Genomic DNA, 22342 nt, shown 5'->3' with positions numbered 1-22342 from the left:
TGGTCAGGGCACAGGCCCGGGTTGCGGGCTCCGTCCCCAGTGTGGAGGCAGCCGGTCCATGATTCTCTCTCATCGTTGATGTTTCTCTCTCCCGCTCCCTCTCCCTTCCTCTCTGAAATCCGTAAAAAATATATTTTAAAAAATAAAATAAAAGGCTAACATACTTAAAAATAAAATAGAATTCCATGTGGCTGGGAGGCCTGCTCCCGGGGCCTCCAACTGGCCCGTCACAGCGGAGACTGGACTTCGCTCACTGCCCCGCGCTTCTCCCCGAGTTCCAACTCACGCAGTGCGCTAGCGTGCCAGCTTCTCCAGCACTGTCTGCATGTGTAACCTTGGTCTTTCTTCTCTTTGTCGGAGTACGTGGAGAGCTTGGAGATCTCCCCCTGTATTCCTAGGAAAAAACACACAAAACTCCATAGGCATAGTAGGGGCCCAGAGGATGGTGCTGAATGAACCAACTGGAATAACTGACCGTAACTTGAACCACGTCTTCCATTCCTGCAAACATGAGTCCCCGCCCCTCCCTCCCCCCGCCCCCCCACTAAGGATCGAGCCCGCAACCTGGGCATGTGCCCTGACCTGGAATTGAACCGGTGACCTCCTAGTTCAGAGGTCGATGCTCAGCCACTGAGCCACGCAAGAAGCTACATTGCCTCGAATGTCTCCCTGTCCCTCCTCCTCTGCTGCTGCTTCCACGCGTCTATCAGAGGCTCCTCATTACAGGGCCCACCGGGAGCATAGCCGGTGCCCGCGGGAGGGTGCGGTGTCCCTGCGTCCTGCTGTGCCTCCACAGTGAGCAAATTCAAGGACAAGGCGGTTCTAAGCCCTTAGGTCGCTGTGCTCACTGACGAGCAGGGCGAGGGACCTCTTGTGGCTAAAAGAACCACGTCTGGTTTGGGGTCTGTACTATTTCCAAACCCGAAAAGGTCTCTAGCTGCACCGCCCGCCGCCCCGTGGCCAGCGAGCGCGGGTCCCCGCCGCACGTCTAACGCCTCGCCGCCATGCTTCGCGAAGCTCAGAGGTGGGCTGAGCCTCCTGGCCCCGACCGCTCTGGGGAAGATGTCTGGAGAGGTTCCAGAAGCTCCTTTTAAAGACTCTCCCCTCGTGGCGGCCAGGGAGTCAGAAATGCTTCTATTCGGGATTTATTTCTCCACCTGGAGCAGTTGTGTTTTCAGGAATTCCCTGTCGAAATGAAAGGCGTGCAAGTAACGATACCACGGGACACTCGGCTCTTAAAACCTGCTATGTGTGCTGGCTGACTAGTCTAAGCCCTTACGGAAACTACAATTTATTTTAATTTCTAATTTTTTTTTACAAATTCATTTTTAATAGTTAAAATTGTAAGGTCTGGGGCTGGGAAAGCAGGAACTTTACAAACTTTGCTTTCTAGCCTGCTTTAGCCTGCTTGAATAATGAGGAAAATAAACTTAAGCTGTCTGACCTTGTAGGCCAGAGACTAGATATGCCCATAATTTCAATGCCATGCCAGGTGTATTTTTAATTGGATAGAACTGTGTTGTTTTCAAGGCCAGCAGCGAGATAACCACTAAGTGCACATAGGGCCGGCTCTTTAATAAAAAGGGAAGTTCTGCTTGTAGCCTTGCTTAGAATTTGAATTCATTTTCTCTAAGCCCAACGGTGAGCCCACCGGTGAATAAAGTGTGACTCCCCCGGCCTGTGCTTTCGGACCGCGGGACCTCACCCGAGAGCTTTCAAGAAACGCGATTTTTCGCTTTTAACCTGCTTGTCTTGGTCAACTTATTGGTTTCGGTCGGGTTAAGTCTTACATCTCTGATTAAACCTTACAAAAATGACTACAGAACAGAGGAATATTGTTCATAATTCTATCGTCTCTAGTAATTTAGAATATTTTGATGTAGTATATTAAGCTTACAATACACAGGTACATGTATGTTATTGGATAATTTTTTTAGCTAACTGTATCTTGAACATCTCTCCATGACACATATTGTTCTTCTACAGCCTAGGATGTTATGTGATTTTGTTTCCTGAATATGCCATTGTATAATCGACTCCCGCTTCTGAAAATTGGGTCCATACCTTTGCTGTTTTAAACAACACTGCATTGAAACTTTTTATAATTAACTGAATATTTATGATAATCCCCTTAGGCCAGCAGTCGGCAAACTCATTAGTCAACAGAGCCAAATATCAACAGTACAACGATTGAAATTTCTTTTTTGAGAGCCACATTTTTTAAACTTAAACTTCTTCTAACGCCACTTCTTCAACATAGACTCACGCAGGCCGTGGTATTTTGTGGAAGAGCCACACTCCAGGGGCCAAAGAGCCGCATGTGGCTCGCGCGCCGCAGGTTGCCGACCACTGGTCTTAGGATAAATTAGAACTAATTCCCCACCACACACACACACACACACACACACACACACACACACACACACAATCAATCAATCAATAAGCTGAGAAGTGGTGGGCACAGTAATTTGAAGAGTGGCCAGCCTGGGACTTGGGACTGACCGGAGGGCCGTCGGTGGGCGGGGGTGTGAAATGATGGACGATCCGAAGCCTCCTCTGTGGCATCGGGCGTCTCTCCTCCTTCGGGCTGGGGTTAGGGTTAGGAGCTGCCTGCTCTGCGAGGCAGAACTTGCTCGTGAGTGTTCTTTGGCTATTCCATAGTCACCTGTCTGCTGTCTCCCATGGGACTGTGAGCAACGGGAGGCCAGGGCTGTCACCAAGTAAAGACTTACTGTTTTCAAAAAGGAAACGCCTTCCCATCTTTAATTCAGGATGTTGCCTTCACGCGTCCTCTCAATCAGCAGGATTTCTTTAAACAGAGGTGGCTTTCTTTTAAGAAATCGAACTGTTTTTGTCTGCCATTGACCTGGACACGTGGCACAGTGCTAATTTTTAATCATCGTTATTTTCTTCAAAGGAAGACTAATGTGTCCTGGTGGAAAAACCTGCAGAAATAGGTCATGCGACTTACATTTTTTTTTATATATTTTATTGATATTTTACAGTGAGGAAGGGAGAGGGATAGAGAGCTAGAAACATCGATGAGAGAGAAACATCGATCAGCTGCCTCCTGCACACCTCCCACTGGGGATGTGCCCGCAACCAAGGTACATGCCCTTGACCGGAATCGAACCCGGGACCCTTCTGTCCGCAGGCCAACGCTCTATCCACTGAGCCAAACCGGTTTTGGCCGACTTACATTTTTAAATAGGGATTTGGCTTCAATAAATCTTTTCATGGCGAGGTATCCTCCAGATATATACTATTTCTGCAAAAGTGATGTAACATGACCAGGTCCCCGAATTAATGAATCTGGACAGGTAGCTCTAACTTACGCATTAACACCGACTCAATAGAAATCTCCAACCATGGTGCGGACTCATTCTTTGAAATCAAGTTAATAAAATACTGATGCATTCTGGCTTTTATTTATTTATTAATATGTCTTTATTGATTTTAGAGAGGAAAGGAGAGGGAGAGAGAGACACATCCATGATGAGAGAGAGTCATGGACCGGCTGCCTCCTGCACGCCCCACGCTGGGGATGGAGCCCACAATCCGGGCCTGTGCCCTGACCGGGAATCGAACCCTGACCTCCTGGTTCAGAGGTAGATGCTCAGCCACTGAGCCACACCCGTCTGGCAATGCACTCTGGCTTTTAAACCCCATGGAAGCGCTCATCACAACTCCACCAACGGGTCAGTCTGCAAAGAAGGGGGATGGAATCCGGGGGGGATTGGGGAGCGTCAGGAGTCTGAGACACGGGCTAGACACCTGCCGTGGAGGCCACGGTGTGGAACCCGGCGGCCTGCCCTCGTCCGGCTTTATATCGAGAGGAAGGAAAGGCTGGGAAGCGGTGTGTTCCCAACAGTCCCAAGACGCAGGCGCAGTTCAATAAATCAAACCCAGGAGCTTTTCCTTGGTCCATTAATTATACTTTCTCTGGACTTGAACTTGGAGGAGTTAAGTCAGCGTCTTCCTAAGAGGTCACGGAGAACATTGTCTTTTCTACAGTGTCTCTGAGGGAAAGGTGCTTTAATGAGTGAGCTGATTTCTCGAGAGGGGAGGACAGGAGTGTGACAGATGAGAGCGGGGTGCTGGGCGCTGCCGGGGCCTCCGCGGGAGTGCGTGTCCTCGGTGCGGGGCTGTCAGGGCTGAAGGGTTTGAAACAGGGAGAGATGCTCTCAAGTTCGCCCATTAAAACAGCAGAGGGGAGAGCAGGCGCGTTGCAGCCGGCGTGACATGCGAAGGTGACATGCGGAGGGTGACACGGGGAAACGCTGTGAATTTCAGGGGTCCTCTGAGCACAGGCCCGTGTGACAGGACAAGGGCAGGCAGGACGTTCTTTTCTTCTCTTTTGTCTTTTTCGGCGAGCCGCCGATGAACAGGGGACGGAGCGCCAGGGACAAGCATCGGCGCATAAATCGCTCCGGCCCCGAACTCGGTGCCGTTCACTCTTCCAGGTCAGGAGTCCAGATCGGTCGGAAACGGAGTGCACGCGGACACTGCCAAATGGACGGACACCCCGAAAGTGGCCTTAGGCACACCCGTGTCTGACCAGCTCACCAAAGCAGGCCCGCGGGGTTGCTGCTGGCCGGGAGGCGGGGCTCTGAAGTTCCTCCGACTTCATCTCGGGCGCGTCTTCTGCTACGTGGCCGAGGCCTCCTGTTTTGTGGGACCATGCCCCCCCAGGCTCCCCTGCTTGCTCTTGTGCGTAGAAAACGCCCAGCGGATGTGCTCCGAGGAGACGGCGGGCACAGGGATCTCACCTGCGAATGGGAGTGGTTGGGGGAACCCGTGGCCGTCCCGAGCTGGGCCTGGCTTCCACGGGGACCCACACTGGCCCGCCTCCCGCTGCGATGAGCCCGGGTGCAAAGCTCAGAGCCGGCTGCTCAGCCCCACAGCCCTTCTTCCCACCGTCGCCCAAAGGGGAGGTTTCAGTTATTGCACCAAGGGCGACCAGACAAGACAAAACCGGAGCTCCCCGTCCGCAGCCCTGTCTTCGTGGGTGAATCATAAGAAGAGTGACACCAGCCCTGGCCGGTGTGGCTCAGTGGATAGAGCATCGGCCTGCAGACCGAAGAATCCCGGGTTTGATTCCGGTCAAGGGCACATACCTCGGTTGTGGGCACATTCCCGGTGGGGAGTGTGCAGGAGGCAGCTGATCGATGTTTCTCGCTCATCGATGTTTCTGACTCTCTATCCATCTCCCTTCCTCTCTGTAAAAAATCAATAAAATATATATATATATATAAAAAAGAATAATGACATCAGCCCTGGCCGGTGTGGCTCTGTGGATAGGGCATCGGCCTGCAGACTGAAGAGTCCCAGGTTTGATTCCAGTGAAGGGCATGTACCTCGGTTGCAGGCTCCTCCCCGGCCCAGGCCCTGGTCGGGGCCCATGCAGGAGGCAACCCATGGATGGGTTTCTCTCACATCGATGTTTCTCTCTGTCTCTCACTCTCTCGTCCACTCTCCCTAAAAATCAGTGGGAAAACATCCTTGGGTGAGGGTTAACAAACAAACAAAAGAATGGTCAGACCAGGTGAAGGACAGAAACCATTTACTTATTTTTTTCACTCTGAAAAAACCACACAATAGTATCTTCTGGGTCTATAACAAGATTCTCTTCGTTTGCTCTCCTCGCCTGCCCTCACCAGGAAATGCTCAGCAGCCGCTGGAAGCTGTCCTTGGTCTAACAGGAAGCTCCGGGCGCGGAGGGGTTCTGAGCGGGAAGGAGGAGTGGCATTTCAGCTTCCTGGTTGGGAGACCATCGCACAGTTTTATGATTTCGTTTGCAGAATATTCAGAACCCTCAGCCATAGAGTCACATGTATGTACGAAGACCGTGGAGTTCAACCTACATTGATTGTGGAATAAACCTGTGATGTGACTCCCGTGGTCAGCATGCATGATCCACAGGTCAGGGCGTATTTGGTGGGTGCTGGCTCCCCGCCCCACCCGGCCCCACCCACCACCACCCCTGCGGGTGAGGGACAGGGACGGCTGTCACAGGCCATCTGTGGTCCCGGACCAGCCCGGGTGTGACACATTAAATCCACACTCCAAAAGGATGCTCCGTCCCAGCCTCCCCGGGGCAGAGCTCGCCGGCCCTCTTCTCTCTCTCTCTCTCTTTCTCTCTCTCTCTCTTTTTTATAATTTCCTAAAAGGTATGTGCTTTTCTTAAGAAAAGACCAAACCTGTTCTCACCGAATGGTCACAGTAAAACTCTCTGATGTGTTTGTGCATCGATGTGTTTTTAAAATCGCTTTTTCCTGCTTGCAGCGTTTCCCCCTCAGTGTCACTCCCTGAGGGCGTGACCCCGTTTTTCCTCCCGTGCGGCCGTCTCTGGCCGGGTGTTCGGGGACAGTCCGGAACGGTGTGCAGTCCGAGCTGGTGAGCAGGCACCATCCCTGACCCGACCTTGGGAGCCACTGCCCTGGGAGCCGCTGTGCTGGCAAGGGATTGTGGGAAGTCTGATCCTTGATGGAAGAGTTATTAAAATCACCCCCATGGCGATTCCTGAAGAGAAAGGGCGGTGTTCCGGACCCACTGTCCCTGCAACCCTAGCAACAGTGGGAGTTTGCTGTGCTTAGAAAACTCATTGGCACAGAGCACAGCGTGGCGATCAGCAGAGGGAAGGGGGTGGCGGTGGTAAAGGGTAAAGGGAGGTGAATGGTGACCGAAGGAGACGAGACCTTGGGTGGTGGGCACACAACATACAGCTGCCGTGGTACGGAATTGTACACTGGAAGCCTGTGGAATGTATTAAACAATCTCACCCTAATAAGCTCAATAACATTTTCTATAAAAAAGAAATATCCGCCCGGCCAGTGTGGCTCAGTGGGTGAGCATCGACCTAGGAACCAGGAGGTCACAGTTGGATTCCCAGTCAGGGCACAGGCCCTGCTTGCAGGCTCCATCCCCAGTGGGGGGCGTGCAGGAGGCAGCCAATCAATGACTCTCATCACTGATGTTTCTATTTCTCTCTCCCTCTCTCTTCCTCTCTGAAATCAATAAAAGCATATTTTAAAAAAGAAAGAAATGTCCGGGAAGATACGGGTACCTCTTTGGTTACATCGGTCCTACCACTGCCAACGGCCGTGAGTGCTGGCCGTCCTGCTAGGACAAACATCAGGATCCTCTGGGCCAGGATAGGACTTGCTGGCTGTCCCTGAATATGGCGGCGCACCTTTGCAAAATAGTTCTCTTCAGGGATTCACCAATGTCCCCCCCCCCCAGAGGGATAATCAGCACTATTTGCATCTCAAAAGGAAAAGCATTGATTGTTTGATGGATTGCTTCCCTCATCCCTTTGGTCAGTCAGTCTGCAAACAATGGGGACCTCCCGGGTCCATGCAGACAGCTCGAGGGGTCCCTGGGGACTGAGATACCTGAATCCCGGGACTGTGGATCTCAAAAGCCTCACAGTCTCACGGGAAAAGCCAACACCCGAGGGCTCTCCCAGGGGGTGTGCATGCTCAGGGTTGTCTTAAACTACCCAGTTGAAGTACATGCCATCTAACAGTTGTACCTAAACGTGTAGGTAAGGATGAACTGGCTGGTGGTAGATGGAGCGATTGTCCTGGTGTTTTGGCGAGCGGGTCACGTGTGACTTAGGTATGAGGTTTGCCTTGGGGAAGAGGGGGACTTCTGTCACACGGGAGAGCTGAGCGTGGCGTTCTCGCTCGTTTGTTCACGCTTCATGCATGCCAATAGCTGAGCGCTTGCGTGCCAGGCTGCGTGGATGCGGGGTTATGTTAACTTAAGGGAAGATATTTTTGCAGATGTTTTGTGATGAGACAGCGTCGGCACAGAAGTGCACGGATTATCTCCGGAAAAGCTGCGCAGGTTTCTCACGAGCCGTTAGCTCTGTCTGTCGTAAATGTCACTCACCGGCCGCTCAGCGGAAGCTGGGAATGTTCTCCGTCCCCCAGGGTTGGGGGTACGTGGCTGTCTACGTGTGGGAACTCTCACAGTTCAGTATGCTTTACTGCATGTCTGTTGTGCCTTAATAAAGATCCATTAAAAATTAAAATCAGTCAATGGAACTGTGACATTTAAAGAAAAGCTATGTAATTTTTTTTAACAAAGGGACAAATCTTAAAATTGGCCGGACCTGCCCTGACCAGTTTGGCTCCGTGGATAGAGCGTCGGCCTGCGGTCTGAAGGGTCCCAGGTTCGATTCCGGTCAAGGGCATGTACCTTGGTTGCGGGCACATCCCCAGTAGGGGGTGTGCAGGAGGCAGCTGATCGATGTTTCTCTCTCATCGATGTTTCTAGCTCTCTATCCTTCTCCCTTCCTCTCTGTAAAAAATCAATAAAATATATTTAAACAATGGGCCAGACCTTTCTCTATGACGGATGGCCATCTTTAGTATGCTCCTTGGTAGATCGTAAACACACACACACCACCTTCCCCCTCTAGGCATGGCTCCCTTTTTAATAATAAGCAGCAAAGTAATTGCTTCTCATCGGAAATTTAAGCAACAAAGAGAACATTTGGAACATAGATGTTTAAAACTATTTCTTTTTTTTCATTGAAATTTTGTTTTCAATTACAGTTTGCGTTCATCTGATTTTGTGTTCGTTTCAGGTGCACAGCACAGGGTTAGACAATCATGTCCGTTACTGAGTGGGTCCCCTGACATTTCCAGTCCCCACCTGGCCCCATACCTAGTTGTTACAATATTGTTGACTGTGTTCCCTGTGCTGTGCTCTGCACACCCGTGACTGTTTTGTTTACAACGATTTCTGTAATTACAGGATTTTGTTTGGGGGGGCGGGGGGAAGAGGCAGTACCTCTAAAACCTCGCATGTCGACATACCGAGAACATTTTATAGCAGCATGTTCTACCTTGTGAACAAACATCTCAAACGGAGAGTTTCGGCGAGTTTGGAGTCCGTGAAAATTATTTTTAAGCGCAATGTGTTCCTACTGGTTTACAAGGAAAACGGGTGCACGTGAAGGATGGGAGAAGATGCCCCGACACGTTTCTTAAATCCTCCTTTTTGTCTTTTGCAGAAAAATGGAGAACAGGCGCCCCATTCTTGCCCAGGGGTCCCTCAGTCCCGCCTCTGGCATGCGGGGAGGTACCCCCCCCAGATTCCTCACGCGAGCTTTTAGCAGGATGCATCCCACAGCGTTTGCTGCAGTTTAATTTGGGATCCTGGGGACGTAGACCTCCATCACTGGGAAGTGGATAAATAAAAAACATGTTGGATGGTTCACAACAATTAGGAGAAAAAATTAAGGGTGCATTTGGCACCACGCGTGGCTCTTGAAAATGTACTTTTGAATGAGAAGCGTGAGAAACAGGAACGAGAGCCATCAGCCAGAAGCATTCACGTGCGGTGAAATGTATGCGTGTGCTTTCCATGTAGCATGAAACCCTCACTCACTCCTCCGAGAGCATCGGAACCCCCAAACCCCCCCGGTAGCGGGCGGGGACTTCTCGGGGCCCCGCAGACAGAGTCTGGGCTCTGCCGCGGGCCTCTGCCCTGGCGACTTCTCAGCGGGCTGTTCCCCAGGTGAGCCGCTCGGCTTTAATGGGGCGGAGGGGGGTTCCATCCGGGTGGGATCGATAGACGGGGGGGCCAGGGCCGGTTTAATGGGCCCTGGGAAGAGTCCTGTTAAAAGCTTTCAGGGGAACGTGCCCGGTTGCTGCTCTTGGTGCTGCGTCTGGTCCTTAACGAAGGCCGCTGTGAGGAGCGTTTCCTCTCGGAGCGGCGGGCCCAGGTCTGAGGTCCGTGCTCTAGGGTCTTAGCCGTCGGGGGATCAGAGTTTCTGAAAGAAGAAACTGTCACGTGGAAATGGGGTTTTCATGACGCGTAGTCATCTGAAGAAATTACCATCACTGGTATGGAATCCCCAAATGAGAGATTTCAAACCGATTAGAAATACGCACCATTCCGACAACTGGATTCCAGTGGCCGAATTCTCTTGGTATCGGCGGGGCATCGGGGCTAAGGCATGGATTTGTTCTCTGGGCGCCTGCAAAGGGCTTGGGAAACGTCACATAAAATCCTAGTCCAGAGCTGGGGTTTCACGGCCACGCCCACCTTCCAGATCGCCTTCAGTTCCCCCGGTGCTACTGGTTGAATATTGATTTCGCGTTTGAAATCGGAGGCCAGCATGCACCGTGCAGCAGTACAGCTCGCCTGACGAGTGGGACGGCGTTCAGACGCAGCGAGCGGCGGGCTGACCCCTTCCCGGGTCTCTGGACCTTCTGCAGACTCGGTGCGTAACGGTTGCTAAATGGTTGGGAAGTGTTCCTCTATTTAATTTTATTTTTTCTGTCAACATTTAGCCCCCCATACCCTCTGCCATAGTGCACAATTTGCTTCGTAATATTTTTCTAACTTGTTTTAGTTCTTTGCTGGTTTTTTATATGTTTTATTTAAATGTATTTTTATTGATTTGAGAGGAAGAGAGAGGGAGAGAGAGAGAGAAACATCAATGATGCGAGAGAATAATTGATCAGCTGCCTCCTGCATGCCCCTCTTGGGGACCAAGCCCGCAACCCCAGGCATGTGCCCTGACTGGAATTGAACCTGGGACCCTTCAGTCCACAGGTCAGTGCTCTATCCGCTGAGCCACACTGGCTAGGGCTGTAGTTTTTTTCTTTATTGATTTGGGAGAGACAGAGGAAGGGAGAAGGATAGAGATAGAAACATCAACCGGCTGCCTCCTGCACGCCCCCTACAAGGGATCGAGTCTGTAACCCGGGCATGTGCCCTGGCCGGGAATTGAACCAGCAACCTCCCGGTTCACAGGTTGATGCTCAACCACTGAGCCACGCCGGCCGGGCTGGGTTGCTTTATGGTGCGTTTATCTATGGAGCCAGCACTTCAGCAGAGATCACTGAGCCCCGAGAAGCCCACGTCCGATGGGGCTGAGCACGGCGGGGCAGGAAAGGGAGCACAGAGCGCTGGCGAGGCCTCCGTCCCCTCCTTCCGGGAGCCGCGTCCAACAGCGTCACCCGCAGGCCGTGCGCAGAGCCATGCCGCCGTGTTCTTTGGTGGAAACGGATTGCAGGGGGATGGCTCAGGACGATGGTGCTGATCAATTGAAATTCTTCTTAAACTCCATCGAATCTTTTATTTCTATTTGGTTTCATTCAGAATAGCCCACACAGGTCCTAGCCAGGCAGTTCAGTTGGTTAGGGCGTCGTCCCGATACGCCAAAGTTTGGGTTAGATCCCTGGTCAGGGCACATATAATAGGCAACTAATGAATGCATCGAACAAGTCAATGTTTCTCTCTCTCTCTCTCTCTCTCTCTCTCTCAAATCAAGAAATAATTTTTACAATTAAAAAATAATAATAGCTCATACCAGTCTAATAGCTCCTACTGTTGAATTTCACAATATTATGTACTTACAATAACCAATTTCTGCAATAGTTGATCCACTTTTTAGAATGTTACTATAGTAGTGCATTTTAATATGGTGATCCATTTAATTCTGCTCTTTCAATTATCACCATAGCCTATAGAAAATCGACTATAACATTATGACTTTTAAACAGTTTTGCTCATTAATTGTATTTCCTTATTGACTGAGTTCCACTGAGCACGGATGATGAGCCTTAAGACGGCTAAAGTGAATAAGGCAACGCCTGCTTCCGGTCACTCAGTCTGTGGGGGAGGGGAGGAGCCGGAAGTAAAGGGAGCATCTCCAGAGACCGAGAACTGGGTGTAGGTCGGGGCTGGCTTACTAGACAGACGGCTAAGTGCCTTCACAGCAGCACTTCTTAGTTCTGTGTTCCGATTATGACATCACAAACCCACTTGGCAATTCACAGTCAGTAGTTTTGTGTATAAACTTTATTTCTTTTCCACCTAATATTATATCTGTAAGTGTCTCACACATTTAGGCACATACTCTATAGTGCCTGCTTTTGTATACTTCACGCTCTATCATCAATATTTGCCCGCATCAATAGTTATTCTGCCATAATTTTATTTTTAATAACTGCGATTCCTCCATTATTGAGATGTACCATGATTTATTTATTGTGCTAGCTCTCTACAATTGGTTATTTAAAGATTTTTAATGCTATCATAAATAATAGCCCAATGAAAATTTCATGGATAACTGATTCTTTCCTTAAGAAAAGAAATGCCAGAAGAAGGGCTAATGAGACCATTCCACAGAGGGCCCCGTGCTCTTCGGAAACGGGCAGGGCGTGTGGCCGTCCTCTTGGCCTGGTGAGCATGGCGTTCCCTTCGTCTTCACCTGGTTAACAGGCAGTGACAGCCTTCCATTTCCGTACGTCGTTTCTGCCGCTCACCAGGGAGTGACCACTAATGCCTTTCACCTGTGTCCTTTCCAACTGGCGAGGTGTCCGATTTCTGTTTCATAAAATGGCTGACGGGGTTAGCTTCGCAAACCTTTCACCTTTATATTCGGAATTAAATAAATAAGTAAATGAAACCTGTGGCCGAGCCCCTCAAGCCTGCAGGCGAGGGACACCCCAGCACCCGCAGCAGAGAGGTCACTGCGAGGCAGAGCAGGGTCAGCCCCTGGCAACGGGGCAGGCCAGATGTGATGGGGCAGGTGTGAAGGGGCAGATGTGACGGGGCAGGTGTGAAGGGACAGATGTGACAGGGCAGGCCAGGGGTGATGGGGCAGGTGTGAAGGGGCAGATGTGACGGGGCAGGCCAGGGGTGATGGGGCAGGTGTGAAGGGGCAGATGTGATGGGGCAGGCCAGGGGTGACGGGGCAGGTGTGAAGTGGCAGGTGTGACCGGCAGGCCAGGTGTGACGGAGCAGGTGTGAAGGGGCAGCTGTGACAGGGCAGGTATGAAGGGGCAGATGTGACGGGGAAGGCCAGGGGTGAGAGGGCAGGTGTGAAGGGGCAGATGTGATGGGGCAGGTATGAAGGGGCAGGTGTGACGGGGCAGGTGTGATGGGGCAGGCCAGGGGTGATGGGGCAGGTGTGATGGGGCAGATGTGATGGGGCAGGCCAGGGGTGACGGGGCAGGCCAGGGGTGACGGGGCAGGTGTGATGGGGCAGGCCAGATGTGAAGGGGCAGATGTGACGGGGTAGGCCAGGGGTGACGGGGCTGTGGTACAGGACACAGTATTGCGTCCAGCTTGACCTCCAGCTGCCACGGAAAGGCTGGCCGTGGGTGGTGATACTCGAGCCAGCCTCGGTTTTTGACTCGGACTTGGACAAGACACCTCTGAGTATTCAAAACCCAGGGCCTGTGTCTCCGGTTAACTGGAGTCCAGTCTTACACCCTCCATGCATTTCCAGACGGCCCGCGCCCAGGAACGCACGCGGAGCCGCTGTCTGGTCGCTGATGCGTCTCTGGGTCTTGGAAGCAGCGCACAGCGCTCTGGGGAGACACTTCAGACGCCAGGCACGGAATTCTCATCGTAGCAGCACGCTTTGCATAAGATGAGCTCATATCAGAAATACAAAGCAGGGCTGGAGCCAGCCGCCAGGAATAAGATCTAGACAAACAGGAGGATTGACGACACCTGCAAAGCTTGAGGACATAGAAGAATGCTATTAAAAAGGCTATGGACGAAGAGTCTCAAATGAATAACGTGATAAAATGTTACGGGAAAGCAAAGGACAGCGGACTGAGTGAAAACAGACAAATGGACAAATGCAGGAAGGTACCAAATGCAACTTCTCCAAACAGGGAAACACAGGCATTGGAGTTTAAAGCTTCATGGACGACTTAAAAAGCAGAGTGGACATCTCCTAAGCGTGAGGGAATCAATGAACTGAAAGAGGAATCCAGGGGCGCGGGGGGGGGGGGGGGGGTGGAGGGGGGGAGGTTTGATGCAGCCCCAAGAGGACGCAGGGAAAGTGAAACGGTGACTCCGAATTTTCCAGAACTGACAAAAGGCATGGGTGTCCAAGCCTAAGATGTGTACTTCCCAGGAATAACAATCGCATGGTGATCCATACCCACATCTTACCAGAAAGTGAGCAGCACCAAAGGAAAGAGAGAAATTTCGATAACGATCAGAAAACCGTGAATGCATTACAAAGGCCCCGACAGGAGACCGAAAATACACCTTCCACCTCCCCACGGAGAACATGGCCCGACAGCCTCACCTTGCTAATGCGGGCACCTGCCCACACAGAGGCCGAAGGACTCGCCCTTCCCGACAGGACAGATTCAAAGGATGCTACGGGGAAGAGGGCGGCGTGTGGCTCACGGGACGCCTAGGGGTAGGGGCGCCGTAAAGGATGCTCTTCCCTGAGTCCGGACGGGGCCTGGAGGAAGAGACGAGAGGCCGTGATGAGGGAAGAACTGACCGCAGTTCTAAGCTGGACGTGATGCTGTAAATCAGGGGTCCTCAAACTTTTTAAACAGGGGGCCAGTTCACTGTCCCTCAGACCATTGGAGGGCTGGACTATAGTTTAAAAAAAAAAACTATGAACAAATTCCTATGCGCACTGCGGGCCCGGGACGCATCGACTGCTAAGCAGGACAGGCAGCGGCCCCCGGCGGGCCGGATCCATGTCCTCGGCGGGCCGCATGTGGCCCGCGGGCCGTAGTTTGAGGACGCCTGCAGTGTAAATGATAATGGTAGTAATAACCAGTTTGGGTGGTTAAAAGACAAGAGAGACCTAAATTATGGATAAGAAGCACGTGGAAGGTGGCAGTGAAAAGGATTTTACTACAGAGAGGTGGGGAGACGATTATTCGGATCCTTAACAATACCAAGTATGTATGTCTATATGTCTATGTAAATTTCTTACAAAGATTAATGGCTGAGACATATAAAGGTAGAAGGCAGGCCTTCCCTACCAGTATGGATCACTTCGACGTTGTAAATTGATTTGGGGGCAGAACTGACATTTTCCCATGAGTAACTGGTTTGTCCATTAACATATTTCAGCATTTATTCTAGTTTTATATGTGACTCATAATATTTTTCTCATTCCTTCTAGAAATTTTCCTAAATCTTAATATTTTCCTAACGCTTTTATGTTTCCATTGTTCTGCTACGGTTTTATCACTGCCGATGGCTGACCGCAGGTTAAGAAAATGCAATCGTGTGTCATTATGTGAGACACTGCACTCTCTAATTTCTGGTCTCTTTGCAGCCAACACTTGGTTTTTCTAGTTAGCATATGTTGTTTGGAAAGAGAATGATTTTATTTCGTTATTTCCTACTGTTGCACTTCATCCGTATTTGTCTTCTTTTTATCTTTATTGGTGAAAGTCCTACAAATGTTCCCTTTGTTTGGGGGGTTTTTCCCATTAACCCCTTCCACCCGGCACCTGCCCCTCCCAGGCCTTTCCCACTCTATTGTCTGTGCCCCTGGGCTGTGGATAGACGCATACACGGCCCCCAGGTAATCCCTCTCTCCCCACCGCCCCCTTCACCTTCCCTCTGCGATTCGTCAGTAAGTTCCATGTTTCTGTGCCTCTGGATCCACTTTGTTCATCAGGGTATGTTGTTCACTAGATCCCACATATGAGTGAGATCATGTGACACTTGTCTTTCTCTGACTGGCTTATTTCACTCAGCATCATACTCTCCAGGGCCATCCATGCTGTCTCAGAGGGTGAGAGATCCTTCTTCACAGCTGCATAGTATTCCACGGTGCAGATGTCCCACAGCTGTTTTATCCGCTCACCTGCTGACGGGCACTTGGGCTGTGTCCAGATCTTACTATTGTAAACTGCGCCGCTACGGACACAGGGGTGCATATCTCCTTTCCGATGGGTGTTTCTGGGTTCTTGGATGTCTTTCTCTTTTTGACGCCGCGTTGGGAAAGGTTCCCACAGCGCGGTCTGTGGAGATAGCGGGCGTCGTTCTTGTGTGACTCGTTTTACACTGAGGGCCACTCTTGGTCTGAAACATATCTCATAAGCATGCTGAGAAGTTAATGTTCAGTCCATAGTTCATGAAAGTATTTTTGATGGGGCAGAAATAAATTAATTAATTTAAATGCCTGATTGTCACTCGCGGTTTCTAGTTCTGATTTTTAAGATATGACCAGTCCACGGGCTCTGCCCGCTTCCCAAAGCCAAACCTAAAACGGAAATGTTCCCTCTCTCTTCAGCAAACCAGATATCACATACAGGTGTGTCTTCTCAATGCTAACACAAGTTACGGCCCTCAACCTGAGAAATATTTGATACGTTATCGATGAATACTCTCACTAATTCCTTTGATTGTGGGCACACAAGAATAATCCATCTGTACTAGTACTTACAGGAAAAAATAACGGGTTTTGGAAATCATTGTCTTATTAATATTTATTAATTATAGCAATGCTAGGCAGAATGGAGCACACCCATAAGACACTGAATTATGAAATCATGAAAATTGTCAGGTGTACTTTCTTTGGCACAATAATAACAATAATAACAACAACAATAATAACAACAATAATAATAACAACAACAATAATAACAACAACAATAATAATAACAACAACAACAATAATAATAACAACAACAATAATAACAACAACAATAATAATAACAATAATAATAACAACAATAATAACAACAATAATAATAACAACAACAATAACAACAACAACAATAATAACAACAACAACAATAATAACAATAATAATAACAACAATAATAATAACAACAATAATAATAACAACAATAATAATAACAATAATAATAACAACAATAATAATAATACATAGTCAGGAGACAAAAACCCAACAGGTCAATTCCACTGAGCTCCCTAAAAAATAAATAAAAATGTGTTTCCTTTATCTACCGCACTTAGGTTAGAAAGAACTTATTCCTTACCAGGCGTCCTCAAACTGCGGCCCGCGGGCCACATGCGGCCCGCCGAGGACATGTATCCGGCCCGCCAGGTGCCGCTGCCTGTCCTGCTTAGCAGCCGACGCGTCCCGGGCCCGCAGTGCGCATAGGAATTTGTTCATAGTTTTTTTTAAAAACTATAGTCCGGCCCTCCAATGGTCTGAGGGACAGTGAACTGGCCCCTGTTTAAAAAGTGTGAGGACCCCTGCTTATGCATTAAATCAGCAGAGGAAATAATTCCAAATAAGGCACTAAATGTCTGCTATTTTCTAGAACAAGAAGAATAGCACCTGGCAGAGCTACACGTGAGTGGCCACCTCCCACTGCCCCGTCCCCCTCCTGAGTCACCAGCGTGTCCCCGGGGCCTTTCTGTGCCGTGAGGCGGGCCTGACTGGCTGAGGGGCTGCTGCGTTGCCGAGACAGCGGGGGGACTGCGCGGGAGGCGGTGGGTCTGGGCGCCTGGTCACGCTCCGTGTGGTGCCATCCGGTCGCTTGACCGGGATATCGCCCCTCGCACACACGCGGGCAACGTGTTCCCTGGTACCGGGTGGTCTCCAGGCAGATCCCGGATTACAGCGATGGCATTGCAGCCTTACAGGCCACGATCGTGCTCGGCAGATCCCACTCCTCATTGTGGAGACGCGGAAACTGCGGGCGGAGGAGCGTCCGTGTGTCCCTGGGGTGCGAGGGGCCCGCAGAACCTTCCAGGAGCCGATCGGCCTCCCTCGCTGCCGGCCAGGGATTTCCCCCCGCACCGCGGAACTGTGCGGCGGGCTGTCAGCTTCTACCTTTCAATTGTGAGTCAGGAAAGAGGGACATAAGTGTCGTTATTTTCTTTTCGTTTTCTAAATCTCTTTACCCTGATGTATTCCATTCTGGCGAAAGCTATGGAAAGCAAGCTTAGGGAAATTACCAAAGAAACTCTCCAAGCCCCTCATGCTTTATTTATTTCATGGGGATTTATTTCCGTCAGGAATCGATTGGGTTTAATAGATGCTTTAAATTGATATTGTAAGTTTGAAGAGGGAGAGAGAGAGAGAGAGAGAGAGGGAGAGAGAAGGAAGGGAGGGAGGGAGGAAGGGGAAATGAATCTAGCTTTGGAAGCATTATCAGGAAATGGACATTAGATGCAATATCTTATTTCAGAAAAGAGTAGAAATTCATCTAATGCCTGGGTGGGCTCTGTTGTACCATATTTACCTAAAAGTCCATACTTTAATAATTTTGGATTATTTTTATATTTATTTATAATTTACTTTAGTGTGTACTCTTTGGTTCGGAGGCCGCCAATCTATCTTCATTCTAAAATTCATCTCAATACTTCACCCACTTTCAATTTCCAGTTCAGTGTGGGTGATGTTTTTCCTGTTAACAGTTTTTCTTATTTTGAATAAATTTTATTTGTCCTGATCGTGACCACTTATTTCAGAAGTATAAATGCATTATTAAACTGTTCTGGATTTTTAAAGGAACCTACCAGCATTTATTTATTTAAATGAATCGCGAGTGTTCAAGAGCAGATCTTTAAAATAGCTTTGAAGGTGAACATATTCATTTCCATTTTTTTTAAATATATTTTATTGATTTTTTACAGAGAGGAAGGGAGAGGGATAGAGAGTTAGAAACATCGATCAGCTGCCTCCTGCACACCTCCCACTGGGGATGTGCCCGCAACCAAGGTACATGCCCCTGACCGGAATCGAACCCGGGACCCTTCAGTCCGCAGGCCGACGCTCTATCCACTGAGCCAAACCGGTTTCGGCCATTTCCATTTTTTATGATGAGTTTTGTAACAGAGACTTCTAGCTTTTCTCCTATGTATTTTTTTTTCTTGTATTTTCTGAACTGTTCGACATGAAAATCATGTCGGTCAGAGTATCCGGATCTGAGCGGGTCCCTCCATAGTCAGGCTTGTGGAAAAGTGGGGGCCCCCAGAGCATGGCTCAGGGGTTGAGCGTCGACCTATGAACCAGGAGGTCAGTGTTTGATTCCCGGTCAGGGCACGCGCCCGGGTTATGGGCTTGATCCCCATTAGAGGACGGGGCGTGCAGGAGGCACCCGATCAATGATTCTCTCTCATCATTGATGTTCCTATCTCTCTCCCCCTCTCCCTTCTTCTCTCTGAAGTCAATAAAAAATATTAAAAAAAAAAAAAATGAAGTGGTAACCATGGAATCCTCGTAAGAAATGGATGGGTTCAAGCATGGTACGTGAACTGTAGCCACACTATTGATTAACCAGTTGATAGGAGTCAGAACCCACCTGTTACTTTGTAGCATGCACTGTACACACTCCCACGTGGTTCCAATTAGCGCAGCAAATAACAAAGTCACCTTGGACAAGCGAGGCTACGGGGTCTCCATCTCACGGGCAGCGACGATGGTGCCCTCTGACCTCCGCGTGGTGAATGTAATGTTTTGCAAACGCCTTCTGAAACAGCGCCTCGGGTTAAGAGGGAACAGCCTTTCCCTAGGAAAACCTAAGATGGCAGATGGCCAGAGGTAGATGGGGCGTCCTCCCTCCTGGCGGGTTCCGTTGTTCTCAGAGGTGCAGAGGGCGTGATCGCCTGGACTGTGCCACTGGCCGGGCGAGGGTCTAGCTAAGAAACCAGGTGGCTGGACAGCACAGGAGCGAAGCCGTGCCTCCCGGGTCCCTGGGGTGCCCACGGAGGGCTGGGCCCCGGCAGGCCCACCAGCCTTGCTCCGTCCGCTTTGTTTTAGGGACCCTCGGAGCCACGCCAGGGGCCTCCGCACGGGCCCACCTGTGCAGCGCGGGGCCTCCGGCAGTCCTGACTCTCCCGGCATCACCGGAGCCCGCGCCAGACTCGGGGGCTGGAAACGCCTGTACTCGTTAGGGCCCTCCGTGCATCCCGGCCCCGTGAGGATTAGTCCTGGGAGTGGCGTGTCCATCTCGTACGGGAAGAGTGATCTGCTCCCCGGGGAGAGCCTGTCGCTGGAGAATTCCGGCTTTCGGGGCGCTGGCCCGAGTTCCCTCCAGCCCAGCTTCCGCCCGCGCCTCCCCGTCCCCGGGAGCCCTGCAGAGCCGGCTTCTGTCTCCTTACCGGCCCTCCCCTCCCAGCCTCTCCCCCAGACCAGAGCTCTCTGAGGTCGGGGAGCATGTGAGCTTGACCCTGGAGCGCTCTCTCCTTGACCCGCTCCGCCCTCCTGGAGGCGGAGAGGCCATGGGGTCGCCGGCGTCTGTTCTCAAGCCCGAGGGTCAGTGCGTTGCCACTGCGGCCCTCCCTGAGGAGGTGACGGGCCCCCGCTCTCCACCGCCAGATGCCGCCTCCCTGATAGACACTGAAGTGGGCAGAGCACAGAGAGAGGGGTCCCAGAGCCTGTTTCGGTAAAATCCAGTAACATGGGAAGTTCAGAACATTGGGTTCCCTGGCATTGAACACAGACGACCACACACAAGCATTTTAAAGGATTCCTGGACGTCTGTTTAGCCTGCTCCTGACTGTGGGGTTTGTTTGTTGGTTTTTAAAGTGACTTCTGTATTGACTCTTATTTTTTATTATTTTTACTTTGGGTGAATGTGTGTGTGTTACCTGGACTTGATACTCAGGTAATGATGAAATTATTATTTCATCGCCATCTGTTCATCGAGACGCACTTGGATGGCACAACTCCACGCAGCTCAGCCCCCGAGGCCGCACGCGGTAGTGGGAGGCGGCCAGAGTGATCCCGTGATTTATTCTGGACGCCAGTACATCCTTTAAAGCAGGCGTCCTCAAACTGCGGCCCGCGGGCCACAGGCGGCCCGCCGAGGACATGTATCCGGCCCGCCAGGTGCCGCTGCCTGTCCTGCTTAGCAGCCGACGCGTCCCGGGCCCACAGTGCGCATAGGAATTTGTTCATAGTTTTTTTTTTAAACTATAGTCCGGCCCTCCCACGGTCTGAGGGACAGTGAACTGGCCCCCTGGTTAAAAAGTTTGAGGACCCCTGCTTTAAAGTGATGCGTTACATGCTGTCTCCAAGGTGCGCCATGAAGAAGCTGAGGCTTCTATCTCACACACGATTTCATTTTTTAGAAGATTTTAAATATATCTTCCCATCATAAATACACACACACGCACTCACACTCACACACTCAAAGTTAACGTAAAGAAAGCTTTCTTGGAACTCTCGAGAACACCAGCACCCAGCCTGACATTTTTCCCACTCCTGTCTTGTGTTAAAACTTCCCACTTCTCTCTGTTATTGCTGGACCTTTTCTTTCGAATGCAGACTTATCCTTCTACCAAAATGGAAATGCCATTTTTAAAAAAGGCTTTCGTGTTTCAGAAATCAACAGGATGGATTTTTCTCGATTTTTTTTTCATTAATCAGATCCCATGACTGGGATTACACTGAAAAAAAATAATAATAAAAAAACCACCATAAAATGATGTTGGGCTGGGACTGCCGGATGCTGTGGTGGCCGATGGCTCATCGCCCCATAAAGCCCACAGGCAGCAGCCCTCATCCTCAGATGCAGGATCCGACGGGTTGATGATGGATGGCTGCCACCACAAGGCCTGACATTCCATCCCGACAAAGGAAAACTGGTCGAAAAACATTTGGGTGTGAAAGCATTGAAATCTAAGACCCGGAAGGGTCAAAGGGCAACGGGCAAAAAGCTCTTGGACCCTTAGCTCATGTTTCCCTTATGAATTTTTTAGTAACGGCTGATGCATTTTAATCTCTGACTCACGACACAGTGTAAGCCAACATGTGAGCTAATTGCAGCCAGCAGGAGCGGTCGTTAATGCGCTGGACACGTTCCCCGTCAGAGCCTGTACCTCTAATTAGTGTCTGTAGCGGACGTGACGGCGGTTCACGGGCCCTGAAATAGGCCCTCATTCATCAAGCGGGCCTGGGGCCAGTGGCAGCTTTCGGATCGGCTCCCTTGCCCCGGACCCCAAAGCGCCTCCCGAAAGCTTTCTGCCATTGATCCGTCGTCGTGGGAGGCTGGCGAAGAGCAGACAGCCCCGCCGGAAGGGAAGACGGATGGTGCTGCGTTAGCATGAAAAACGCCCGCCGTGATGAAAACCTTCCTGCTTCTAAGGCGTGTGTACAAACACGCACATCGGGGCGGGGGCGGAGAGCAGTCCCTGGAGCTGAAGGGGGACGCACGCACCTCTCATTCTTCCATTCCTCTCACATCCGCTGCCCGCCACGCACAACTGCGAGGTGCTAAGCAGGCTGAGTTGTACGTGATGTCTCGTTTTCTGCCTCGTGGTCGGTTCATACCTTTCAGAAGACCCATCACGTGAACACCACGTGGTGGGGGTGTTCTTGGGATAAACCAAACATTGCCGGATGTGAGTTTATGTAAAAATATATTTTTATTGATTTCCAAGAGCAAGGGAGAGGAAGAGAGAGAGAAAAACATCAATGATAAGAGAGAATCATGGATCGGCTGCCTCCTGCACGCCCCCTACTGGGAATCGAGCCTGCAACCTGGGCATGTGCCTTTGTCTGGAATTGAACCCAGGGCCCTTACGTCCGCGGGCCGACGCTCTATCCACTGAGTCAAACCAGCCAGGGCTGTAAACTTTGATCTTGTTATAGGAGAGTGTAGACCCCAGA

Source organism: Plecotus auritus (genome assembly GCF_963455305.1).
Source record: "Plecotus auritus genome assembly, chromosome: 12".
Lineage (NCBI taxonomy): Eukaryota > Metazoa > Chordata > Mammalia > Chiroptera > Vespertilionidae > Plecotus > Plecotus auritus.
This window is presented reverse-complemented; position numbering follows the sequence as displayed.